At 42.1% G+C, this 13,237-nt stretch overlaps 1 protein-coding gene across 1 annotated transcript in view; it reads right to left on the bottom strand.

The window, feature by feature from the left end:
* CSGALNACT2 (chondroitin sulfate N-acetylgalactosaminyltransferase 2) overlaps window positions 1–4,851 on the bottom strand; it is a 32,914-nt gene extending 28,063 nt beyond the window's left edge. Inside the window, exon 1 of the mRNA XM_054071979.1 lies at window positions 4,759–4,851. The gene's annotated coding sequence lies outside the window, so the exon portion shown is untranslated. The remainder of the gene's footprint in view (window positions 1–4,758) is intronic.
* Window positions 4,852–13,237: the final 8,386 nt, after the last annotated feature.

Raw genomic sequence — 13,237 nt, 5'->3', positions numbered from 1 at the left:
GTAACAGCAACACAAACTCAACCCAGAAGAATTGTTTAAATGCTATTTCTACTGTTTCTACAGAGAAGATACATATATGCAAACACCAGACAGGGACACCACAGTAGGAGAAAACCTGCCTGGTTAGCTACGTTGCTACAATTAACTATAATATTTAACATGTTATGGGATATACCCACATCATCTACAAACATAATTACTTGCAGCACCTCAGCCATCAGCTTTAAACTTGCATGGCTTCCTGCAACTACACACCTGCAAGCTAGAAACTGTCCTTCCACATCTTTTATTAGGGCCCTTTTTCCTTACAAGACTACCTGAAACTAGTCACCCTCATTTCCAAAGTCACTTACTTTGGCGCCTACTGTGTACTTCCATTTAAACTCCCGGGGTTAAATGTTCTTTCCCTGTTATCTATTGAAGTAAAGCACTGGTTGACAACTAAGTTCATTCCCGGCCACAGAAGACAAGCTGATGGGAAGATTCACTTTTGATACCAGTGCTGGCTGTTGGGTGCTGGTCTGGGCTCTCCAAATTGCTGCTAAATGACACACTCATCAAAAAGCCCAGTACCATTAGGAGCTGGATCCTCTTCCAGAAGTTGCTTCACTGGTGAAACAGCACAGTTTAGTATGAGGGAGGAAGAAAGGGCAAGAAAAACAGACCTGCCCTTTGTCACCCACCCACTCCACCGGTGAAAGATCTGTTTAATATGAAGGAAAGAAGGAAGAATGTGAAAGAAAAACATAGGCAGACCTGCCCTGTCGCTCACCAACACAGCTGCCAATAATGAGATCCTGAGATGCATCTATTGAGGAGACACACACACTCTCCACCACTGGTCGGGCCAGTAGATGGGGTCTGGACCAAGAACACCCCAGGAGCATGGTGAGGGCTAAATGAAGCAGTGAGACTCAAGAGGAGCACAGCGCTTGCAGGCACTTGTACAGCAGGCAGACAGTAATGAGTAAAAGGCCAATCACTACAGCTATTTTTTATTACAGTAGGAGATGATTATGAACGGCAGGAAATGGTTAGATATAAAAATAAGTATGTGCAAGATTTCCTCACCCGATCACTTCCTTGCCTGAAGCCACATCTAGATGCTCTGAATTTAGCTTTGAAACAGTGATGTTCCACTGGTGCTCTTCCCAATGTTCACATTAGCACTCACAGCACCTACAATAGCTGACCAGCTTTATCAACTTGCTAATACGAGTTTTAGAGTGCTTGGTTTGTGAATGAGAAAAGCCTTAAAAAACAGTTGAGGTAGAGCACAGAGCATTCCAAGATATTCAAGTAGTTACGGAGCAAGGATCTCCTATCAGCCTTACCATATGCTAACCAGAAGCCGTACGGACAGCCTAGTGCCAGCACAGCAAGTGTACAAGCTTCTCACACATATTTTCATATGTCGTATTTTTTTCTTAATCTTCCCGGATCAACAAAAAAGCTCATTTTCCTTTCCCCTTGAACCTCTGATCTTTAGGGACAACATACAGCTTGCAACAATTCTCTAGTTACACTTACTTGTTAAAGAAAGATCTTTCTCAGCTCGCAGTGAGCATCAGTGGCACCAGTTTAGATTAGATGCACAATAAGGTGTAGGAAACCAAAGAAGCTGTCTGTCCTGCCTGTTTCCATTTTTAGGTATATGCAAGATACCTACAGCCTCACTACAAAAAACATTCAACAGGCTTAGGTGAAAGTAGCAGCCAGATACACCCAACAAAGGCCTTAGTTGCCTGTCCCACCTCTTTTGCACCAGAAGATACTCATGACAAGGAAGGATGAAGCTTGCAGTACCCTTCCTGCCCTCAGAAACGGTGTGGGTTTTGTTTTGTTTCTGTTTTCAAAAGAGGTTAATTAAAAAGGAATTGAAATTATTAAAGTCATTGTACACATTCAGATTTTTAGAACAAAGAATAATATTAATGGGAGTGCTGCATTTTTCAAATCATCAAGCAAAATGAAACTGTACTGGTAGACAGAGAAGTGCCTTTCGTAAATTCTTTGTACAAGCTGTGGCTGTAACTCAGAAGTAACACTATATCCCCATTGCCTTATGAAAGCTTTGTATTTCTTTATGAACATCTTGTGAGTTATGATCTCATTTTCCTACTCCTGCACTGAGCTTGCAAAAATATAACTAGTTGCATAGATAAAGCAGTGGTTTTTTTCCTTTTTTTACAAAGGCTATTACAGTCCTGAAACATCTTCTTTCCACTGTGCCCTTTGAGAAATTTTTTTGGAAAAAAACCCACTTCTTTCATCTTTATTTAAGTTTTAGTTTTATCTAATTTTAAGTCTTGTGCTTAACATTCCTGTCTATCCACTGTTTTATTTTTCCAGAAGCAAGATTAATACGCTCTCTTTCCATACTTTTATTCTGAAGGGCTGGTCTCCTAAAAGGGTAGGAGACAGACGAGCTAACTGAAAACCAAGCACATTATCAGCTCCAGTGCCATTCAAATGTTTATTCAAAGTCTGAGTCTCATCCCACCTCCACAATCCTGCTTCAGCATTATTTAAAGAGAAAATACTGCAAGTCATGAAGCTTGCTTCATAACGACAGGCTGTTGCACTGTTAAGAAAAATATTGTGCAATTTGTTTTCTGCAGTAAAAAAACCTGGCCTCATATTTCCCTTACCCACCCTAGCCCAAGGTTAGTTTTATCTCGTAAAAGTTCAGGTCATTTTGGTGACCCTGTTTAGGAAGGGTCCACAGAACACTTCTGGCAAGTACAAAAGCAGCAGACTGTGGTGCAGGGGTAGAATTTTTTGTGCCAGATATGCTTGTGGGTTTGCTTGGCAACAGACCACAGTTACTTATCATTTAACTATGCCCTCAGACGATGTTTCTCACTGACTTAGTGAGAGCCATATCCCAGGGCTGGAACTTAAAAGCAAAGAATGGAAATTCAAGAATAACTTAGTGTAACTTCTGCCACAATGCAGCAGCCATAATTATAGGTTTAGGAGTTTCTGTTTCTTTTCTATTTTTCCTTTCCTCTTAAAGCCCAAGAAAGACACTGAAACAAAGTCATGGGATCAAGAAGGGAAAGAACTATTCACAATCATCTGACCATAGTCACACTGAGGTTTTCATGGGTTTTCTCCAGGAATAGACAAGCCAAACAATTTCTATTTGTGCTGTACAGTCCTGCACTCGAAAAAACATAGTTCCTTCCATTCCCAGCCTATCGAGACAGAGGTGCTGTAGCAGCACTCAGTGTGGCTCTCCTGATATTTACAGTAAGGACTTACAGGCAGAGTCTCCTATAAAAGCCTCAGGGTATAATCGAGGCTTGTAGCTAACACCCCATCCACAAATCGCATCTACCTCCAGTGACAGCTACCAGGAACACCTCCAAGCTGCTGTCTTGGACAGTGTTTGGGAAATCACTATCTAGCTAATAAATAAAGAGAAGCCAGAAATTTCCTTCAAGAAGCAGGACAGGATCTTTCAGCTAGTGCAAGCTGGAAAAGAAGGGATGGTCTCACTCACCAGCTCCGGCACTCAGTCTCCAAGGCAAGAAAATTAAAAAAATCTTAAAAAACAAGAGATTTTTTGCTGTATGACCATAGCTTGAGGGATAATCCTTCTCTTTTGGAACAATCCCACTCTTTTCTGCAACTCTTCTGAGTTACCCATCGGAGCAATAGAATCCACTTAGTCCTTATCCATGATGTACAAGCTTAACAGAACAGATCAGCGTCTCAAGTTCCACCTGATACAGGGACTTGCAGAGAAAAACAACAAACACCAACTACCAAACCACAGAATAAGACAGATGCTAATCAAGCAGATCTGGATTATATTTTACTGAAAACAAGTAATATCAAGCTTAATTTGTATATTCAGCTCTAAAAATTGTCTTGCAAACTGCAATCCCATTTTCGCTTTAGTATTCCTCCCATAAATGAATTTGTTTCAGGATTAATAGGGTGGTAACAACAACATAAATTTATTTTTGTTATTCAACATCAAAAAGCTCAAATTTCCACAGTTCACAAAAGCACAGAATTTACCAAGCAAAAATCTGGCTGACAAAAAGCAGACGTAAACCATAATTTAAGGCGTCTAAACACCCCACGTAGAATAAAGACACCTCATCATAATTTCCTCTATTTATGGAGGGGGGAAGGGGATACTGTTGGAAGGAACTGGGCTTTCTAGGAAGTGAAAACCCTGGTCACCAATAGCCCAAGGGCGATAGTATGGGGGGCAACACGGGGCAGGGGGTGACATGCGATGGGATGGGGGAAAATGATGGGATGAGATGGGATAAGGTGACGGGGGAGGCGACACAGGAGAAGATGGTGACTGGGGTGACACGGGATGAGATGGGGTGACTTGGGGCGGGGGTGACACAGGACGAGTCGGGGTGACTTGGGGCGGCGGGGCTGACGCGGGGTTGACACGGGGGTGCCACAGGGCAGCAGCGGGGTGCGGGGTGAGGCTCCGGCACGGGTTGGAGGTGACTGTCCCGCAGGCGGCTCCGCCCCGTCCCCCTGCCGCCAGGGCCATCGGTGATGCCGCCCTCCCCGGAGACGCTGGAATCTCCCGCAGCCCCAGACGCTCCCACCGATCCCCGCAGAGGCGCCCTCCAGCACATTTAACGCTCGCTAACACAGGCGGGAGCAGGGACGGGGACGGTAGTTTTCCTGCCGGGACAGCGCTCAGATAACGGCTCAGAGCACGGCCGCTGCCCTCCCGCCCCCCGCCCGGGCCGGCGCTGCTGCCGCCGCACTCACCGCTGCCGCCGCGGCGCCACTTCCTGTGCGCGAGGAAGCGGCGGGCGGAGCCCCTGAGCGCTGGAGGGGCTCGCGCCGCGCCCCGCCTCGCCCCGCCCCGCCCGAGCCGCCAGCGCGCGCCCGCTGCCGACCCCGGGCGGTACCACTGCCGCTACCGTTACCAGTACTAGTACCGCTCCCATTCCCAACCATTACCATTGCCATTTGCAATCATTGCAGTTCCCACTACCATTCCTGTTCCCAACCATTACCATTACCATCCCCATTCCCTACCATTCCCATTCCCAACCATTTCCGTTCCCACTATCATTCCCATTCCGAACCATTCCCATTTCCATTCTTGTCACTCTCATAACCACTGCCATTCCCATTTTCATTTTACCATTACTCCTGTCATTACTGTTTACCGTTGTTGTTGCCACTGATGTCGTTACCATTGCCGTTCCTGTTGTCTTTATCGTTCCTGTTGCCGTTCCTATTGTCGTTCCTGCTATCGTTGTCATTCCCGCTGCCCTTTCCGTTGTCATTGCCATAGTCATTGATGCTGCCGTTGCTGTTAGCATTACTGTTGCCTATTGCAGCGTTTGGGTGTGTTTGGGGAGCAGAAAAAAGAAAGTGGAAGAGGCCTGAGTGGGGTCAGTGGGGATATTGTAAAAGCAGGAGAGCTCACAGGGGTTTAAGTTGCCAAAAGGAGTGGGGATGGAACAGGAGTGTTTAGGAAATATTGGGAAAGGGGACTGCAACAAATGGGGAAGGTATCAGAGGGGTATGGAAGGCTCAGGCATCCGGAATGGTCAGAGGAGACAGTGCTGGGGACATGGTATAAAAAGGATTAATGCAGCTAGGGAGGTTCTGGGTAACAGAGGGATCTGGGTGAGGGAAAGGGCCCTCTTTGTTGTATCCTGGGATTACCTCTTTCTCACTGCTTTCAGAGGAGGCCCCAGCCCTAGTCACATCTCAGTCGCAACTGGAAGTGATGACAGGAAAGGGCCTCGCAGCCTTCTGCCCTCCCACCCAGGGCCCCAGGCTGCCCTCACCCTGCACCCGGCTCCGCAGAGCCTGGAATCATAGCAATGTTAAAGTTGGAAAAGACCTCTAAGCTCACCCAGTCCAACTGTCAGACCAACACCACTGTGCCTACTAAACCATGTCCCAGGTGCCACTGTGCTACACAGTTTTTTAACCCCTCCAGGGATGGAGACTCCACCACTTCCCTCAGCAGCCTCTTCACCTGATTCACGACTCTTTCAGTAAAGAATTTTTCCTTAATATCTAAACCTTCCCTGGTGCAACTTGAGGCCATTTCGTCTCATCCTATCACTTGTTACTTGGTAGAAGAGACCAGCACCCACAGAATCATGGAATGCTTTGGGTTGGAAGGGACCTTTTCAGGTCATCCAGTCCAACCTCCCTGCAGGAGCAGGGCCATCTTTATCGGATTGCTCAGAGTCCCATCATACCTGATCTTTAATGTTTCCGGGGATGAGGCCTCCACTATCCCCTGGGCAACCTCTGCCAGTGTTTTACCGCCCTCATTGTAAAAACTTTCTTCCTTATATCCAGTCTAAATCTACTCTCCCATAGTTTAAAACTGTTCCCCTTATTCTATCCCTGCACCCCATGGTCAAGAGCCCCTCTCCAGCTTTCCTGGAGCCCCTTTCAGTACTGGAAGTCTGCTTTAGGGTCTCCCTGCCACCTTCTCTTCTCCAGCCTGTCCTAGTCTAGAGGCGCTAAGCTCTCTGATCATCTTCGTAGCCTCCTCTGGACTTGCTCTAACAGATCCCTGTCCTTCCTGTGCGAAAGTAATTTAAAATAGACATTTTTTTTTTTTTTCCGTATGTACTGGGAACTCTCTTACTAGTCTTTGCTTTGAGGCTCCAGTTCACTGCTCTGGTCCATTATGAGAGGAAGCATGCCCAGCTGGTGTGACCGACCATAGATGCAGATGCTTTCCTATGAATCTTGTCATGACTCTGGATTGCCAAAGTTAAATGCCCATCATGAATATATGTGAAGAAACTCATGGAGAAGAGTGTTATCAGGCTTTATTTTTCACATATGCACTCCTGAAACTAGTTAAACGTGGGTTCATTCTCTTTAAACAGTATGTAAATATTCTACTACTTTAAGCCTAGCCTTGTGCGAAGTTTCGGTATTGTGCATCATAGATGATTCTTGAGTATCCCTCAGCTCTTGTCTTCTGTGTTGTCATAAATGGGTAGGAGTTTACTGAATGCCCTTGTTATTCTACTGATACTGGAGACTGCAGTGTTCTGTAGACATAATATTATTTGGAAGTACAAGAAGATAACAAAATAGAAATACTTGAAATTACTGATTTCATGAACTATGTAGAACTCAAACAAACTCTGAGAATCACACTGGCTGGTCTACTGAGAGCAACCAGACTCTGAATATATGAACGTAGTCCTTCAGGCTTCCCAGGTACCACTTCTCTGCTCAAGACCCAGTTACCACTATATGGGGAGGTCTCTACAGTGCCTTACAGAAGATTGTACACAGAATACATTTTCTGCTGTAATCCCCAGTTTTCTCTATTTACCATAGTTCTTTCACTTCTAGAAAGATTCTTTTAATTTTTTTTTTTTTTTTTTGATTGAGAGAAGGAAAGAATATGTTTCTTAAACTCTAGTAGTAACAGCTTGGGTATTCATAGTCATCCTGTACAAGAGGTCTACCACAACAGGACAAAAAACAATGGTTTTGCAGTGATATGGTGTATAACTTCCTGACTTTTCTGTCAGGATGAGCTATTCCAGGACTAGATCTTCCTTCATAACTCAGACATATATTTATGCTGATAAATTGTTGTAGTTTCTATTCGGTGTCAGTCTTACAGGCCTACAAAGGAATTCCTGTTTTGTTTGTGAACACAGAAAGCAATAAAACATATATCAAATGTCTTTGTTTTAAGACACAATTCATTCCAGGATTCTCTGTAGAGAGGTATTTGCAAATCTTCTAGCATCTGAAAGCAATAAACGTGTGTATATATATACATATACATTTTTTTTTATGTAGGTGACATAGCTTTGAATTTTATTAAAATATTGTGATAGGATGATTATTTTAGAGACAGACTTCAAGAATGTTTTGCTAAGCTTTGGTAAATGCTGTTCTTAAATTGATGCAGTTAGTGGAAAGGAAATGGCTGGTAATAGCTGATTTGAAATAGAGTTTTCCAGAACAGCGTTAGCTCCAGCCTCCAGTGGGTTTGGGGATTTTTTTTTCTTATTTTTTAGCTTGATTTTTTTTTTTTTTTTTAAGCATATGTGTGGGCTGGAGGGAAAGAAACAATAGGAAAAAAAAAAAAAGAGGGAGGAGCTGATCTGAGACTATGATGCCGATGTGAAGGAGTAATGTAAATGAGACCAAAGGAGAAAAGACAAAAAAGCAGTCCTTCAGCAGTGCATATTTCTGCTCTCTCATCCTCTGAAGCCGCAATGAAATGTGTATGTGAGTAAGAAAAATGGTCTGTTATTTTGCCTGAAAATTCAGAGCTTTAATTGCCAAACAATAGTCATTAGTTTGCCTTGACACAGGGCTTTCTGTCAAATAGCACAGCTCAGCCTAACTGATGGCAGAATTCCAACGTGATCCCTTGTGAAGTCGCTTTCTTTATCCTTGTTTTAATTGTTGCATATTTTTTATAGATGTTGAATAACACAACCCAGAGCGTAAAGAATTTTTAATAGCCTGAAATAAACCACCCTACAGTACTTTAAGCGTCTTGATTTATATTTTCTTCCCTTAAAATCCTCATTTTGAGCTTTTACTCTAAAAAATATTCCATAACGCCTTGTCACTGGTCCTGTCCAAATACGCCGTGCTACTATGGGCTATGGAAGGTCATAGGAAGGGTAGTGCACTACAGTAGAATTAACTTATGTCTGGCTTGGGGAATGCTAACCTCGACCTTAGGCTCTGCAGACAATGCTGCAGTGTAAGCACCAACCAGGTCACTGAAAGGCGAACCAGGGGCTCGCTTTGTGTATACCTCCCAAACCAAAAAAGACACCATTACCATCTTATCTTTATTGTGGGACATCTACACTGAGTATTAAAGGTGCTTGGAAGGGCTGGATATTTTATTTCACTGCTTTAGAGGCTGAAATAATATATTTACTTACAACAAGTTTAGGCGCAACAGTGCGTATGTAAACTTACTTAGTACCGACACACTAGAGCAACTCTAGCATGCAGTAATCCTCCTGTATTTATCGTTATTGTTCCCTTTATTTTGCATTGTTGCAACATTTTGATTTTGGCAGTGCTGAGACTTTTAGCTTCTATATCTTTGAATGTTGAGGGACTGCATTTATTTTTTTGGTGGTTTGGTATCAAATAAATGTTAAATAAATAAATGTTAATTTTTTTATATTATTATGTACCAAATTTTGGACCCAGAAGCATATAATTTATGTAATGTTTGGGAAATTAAATGCTATAGATTGTTTTTTCCTGCTGTTTTGGGGTCACAGTTGCTAAATTACTTCCTTTCAGAAATTTCTGTTAGAAAACACCCTGTGCAGACTGTATCAACCAACTTTAAATTCGTATGGAGTCCTTTCGTAACTTAAAACAGATTCACTAATTTTTATACTCATTCAGGAAAAGATATGGTATTCCTTATCAGAAAAAAAAAATCAATACAATCACAGATATAAGGTAATGTAAATAAGATTTAGTGTCAATCTGCTATCTGAAAAAGCTTTCTTCTAGTGACAAAAATGCTTATTATAGTCCACGTATTTTTTTCTTTGAATAGTGATAATTTAGTTTAACTTTATCAATGGGATTGGCATCCAGAAAACCGTATGGCAGGATATGTCACGATTGTTCTTGTGCAAACTCTTAAAATAATTTTTTCTTTCCATAATCAATATATATTTGCTGTTAACAACAAATGTTTGCTGAGCTCTTCAATGGTAGGAAATGGATCCCAGAAACATAACTGTATAAGAAATATAGGCATCACTTTGGTTTGTGCTGCAAAGGACCGGAAAGGCAGAAGGGGAATTGCAGGGAGCTGTGTTAGTGCCCCGGCTCTGCTCCCTGCTCCAGCTGAGAGCAGCAGGCAATACTCTGCAGCAGTAGTTGATCGTTTTTCCTGGCCACATGGCCTTATTTTTTCTGGCAGGCACAATGGGTCGTGTACGCTGGGCTCCACCGCTTGCTTGCAACCGCACTAGAGTGTCACACCAGACTAACCAGTAACAATGCATATGGAAAGTAACCTGTGTATGCAGTGCTAGAATCCTATATTGGTCTATTTCCTACTATTCCAAGACACCTTTACTATATAGCTTCTGTCTAATGACCCCAAGAAATGCTTTAGGCATTTTTCTAAAAAGAGAAGGCAGTTTTGTCAGAAGTATATTGACTACAAGGAAGCTCTGAAGCAAAGCCCAAGCATTTCTGTACCTCAAATGGAAAACAAGAGGCCTTCAACTAGAGAACTCTGTGTTATACAAAACATACCAGAAATGACACAGCCCTTTTTTTTAGTCTCTTCTCCAGTACTGCAGGACAGTAACCTGTTGAAACTATAAAGTAATACATTTAAAATCAAATCCTATTAAATTACTTTTTAAACTGTGGTTTTCACTGTCTAGGAGGCAGAAAGAGAAATAAGTTAGGTCTTTCCATATATGAGATTCAAGCCAGACAATCTTTTATGAGCACTCCTTGTCTAAGAACATAACAGTATAAATCATCAAGGTCTTTTGGCTGGTTATCTGGCTGGGTTCCTTCTTGTACTTTAAAACCTCATGCATCAAAGCTCAGGTTATTCAGATAAATATCTACATTAAATGCTGTATCTTTATAGAGGGAAATATTTAGGCTTCTTTAATCTGAGATGCTTCATGTTTTATACAAAATATTCAGTATCTCAGTGTTTAATATGCCTTGCGTCATAACCTGTTGTACCCACTCAGCCTGTCCAGAAATCAAAAAAACCCACCACCTCATACTGCTTAGTCGCAAAGGGAAGGAGGAGGAACAGGCACTGACCTTTTTTCTCTGAAGACCAATGACAGGACCTGAAGGAATGGCAGGAAGATTTGCCAGAGGAACGTTAGGTTGGATTTTAGAAAAAAGTTCTTCACTCTGAGGGTGGTGGAGCACTGGAACAGCTCCCCAGGGAAGCAGTCACAGCACCAAGCCCGACAGTGTTCAAGAAGCCTTTGGATGACACCTAGTGTGAATGTTGGGGTGGTCCTACACAGGGATAGGACTTGGACTCAATGATTCTTGGGGGTCTCTTCTAATTCAGGACATGATGCTATGATCTTCTATGCTGACAGTAAGCAATCTTTGTAGAATGCTCAGGACCAGACAAAGAAACTTCTTGTGTACATTGCCTGTACTGTGCTGTCCCATTTTTGGCAATACCTATCTACTCCACTCCAGCTTTGGAGGTTTTTGTTTAGCTACAGGCTTGTCTGTAACCCCACAAAAATGGTCTCCTTCTATTTGATGCCAAATTCCATTTGATTAATCAATAAAATAAGTTATGTTTGTTTCTCTTATTTCTGGTTCCAGTCATTGTTGCATGTACATCATTAAAAGCAGTCTCACGAGCTCCTCTTTATTTTTTGACATGGAATTGTTTTATCTTTACCTTTGTTTAGATAAAACTTTGTTAATAAGAATCTTGCAATAGCTCACATCTGTCAGTAAAGTGGAGCTCCAAATCAAATTAATTCAAAGCAAGATTTTACATTAGAAATGCAATCATACTATAGCTGAATAGCAAGATGCTTTGAAATTCACTTGAATTTATTCCCACTTCTCCTTAAGAGCAAGGAAAATTTGTTCCTGTTTCTCCTTTCCTGCTCCTATTTTTAGAACTGGAATGACAAAGACCTGATCTGGCAGCCGGTGCCCCACTTAAATTAAGGAATATCAGGTTCAGAAGTATTTACTAGGAGGAATAGAATGATTATAAATGACATTTTTATTCAATTTTTTTATCTCTTTAATTTAAATCTCAAGCAAGTCAGTTACCCGTGCTTCGACTGTCCTAGACAAGCAATGATTTGTCCTATTTTAAAAAACAAATCATATTCATGACAGGATAAGGACATAGATAATAAGTTCTTAAAACTGACTGTTTATGCAATGCAAGCCTCTTAGAAACTGTGTGCAGGTTGTATTAAACTTACTGAAGCGTACTCAAAAACGTGAGGCTGTCCATTACAAAAACAGACTGGCTTATAATATTTGGCCATATGTAACAGGCGTAAAGACTTGCTTAACCTGAGAATGCTAACAGGCTGCTGATTATATTGCGTGTTTGTGTGGGACAAATCTCTGCAGGTTTGATCTCAGTCACAAGGCTACTGCTTGATAGCTGCAACTGGTATAGGCTGGCTGTAAGGTTTGAGAAGACCCAGGCTGAAAACAAGCAGCATGTCCTGAATCCTCCAGCTGATATTAGACACGAGGCAGAACAGGCGATCAGGGTAGTGTTGACTTGTGCTTCTGCACATGGGCTGCTTATGTGGGGAAAACCCAGTGGTGCTGGGGTTTTGGAAAGATGAGGTGGTGCCACAAGGAAGATGTCCTTGGACATCCCTTGCCTGAGATGGGTAGCTGCCAGGAGCAGCCCCGCATGAACTGGCACAACTTTCTGCTCCCAGCTGTAAAAGGAGGTCAGGGCACAGCAAAGTAAATGCTTGGGACAGGGAGCCACTGAGGGACTGTGTGGAATAAGCCGGTAGGTGAAAAGCTCTAAGCTCAGTTTTTAATTCCAGCATCTGGAGCAACTAGGGACACTTGTTTACCTGCAACACCTAAGGAGGTGCTGCTTAATTGCTAAGGGGATGTGATATTTTTGAGCTCCTTCTGTTGTAATGTGGATTATAGGGTCAATATGCAAGGTACAAGACTGCATCTCCTTCCTCTGCTCCCCTGACCTAAGTTCAAATCGTATATGACAAGGTCTTTGCTGTATGTTTGATGCTTTTCATAGCAATAAAGATAATATGTGCTACTCATATTACTGCATTTCAAGGTCTAATACCATTAATAGTGTTCTGTTAGGTGTTGCCTAAACAAGACACAATTATCATTTGAAATGGTAACTATTATAAGTAATCTGTATTTTAAAGCATAGTGTTTCGAAACATTCATTTCACATTTTGTAACATTAGTAACCCATAATGGAGACTCAGTTAAGCAAGTCAAAATGATTCAATAATCATTATTTCTGTTTGGTTAAAAAGTTGTCTCTGATGATGACTTACTGCAATCTAAATTGATTGCCTACTTAATCTTTCTGCATGCAAAACTGACAATAAATGTATTGCAGTATAAATTAAGATATCCTCAGTGTTTTTAAGAAAACCCACATCATCTGCTTCTGCTCAGTATTTAACAAATCATCACAGTGCATTTTAACAAATGATTCTGGAAGAGCAACACTGGGTGAGACTCCAACTGTTGTGTTTTA

Source organism: Cuculus canorus, chromosome 7 (assembly GCF_017976375.1).
Source record: "Cuculus canorus isolate bCucCan1 chromosome 7, bCucCan1.pri, whole genome shotgun sequence".
Taxonomy (NCBI): Eukaryota; Metazoa; Chordata; class Aves; order Cuculiformes; family Cuculidae; genus Cuculus; species Cuculus canorus.
Note: the sequence above shows the minus strand (reverse complement) of the source record. Positions and strands in the feature narration are given on the sequence as shown.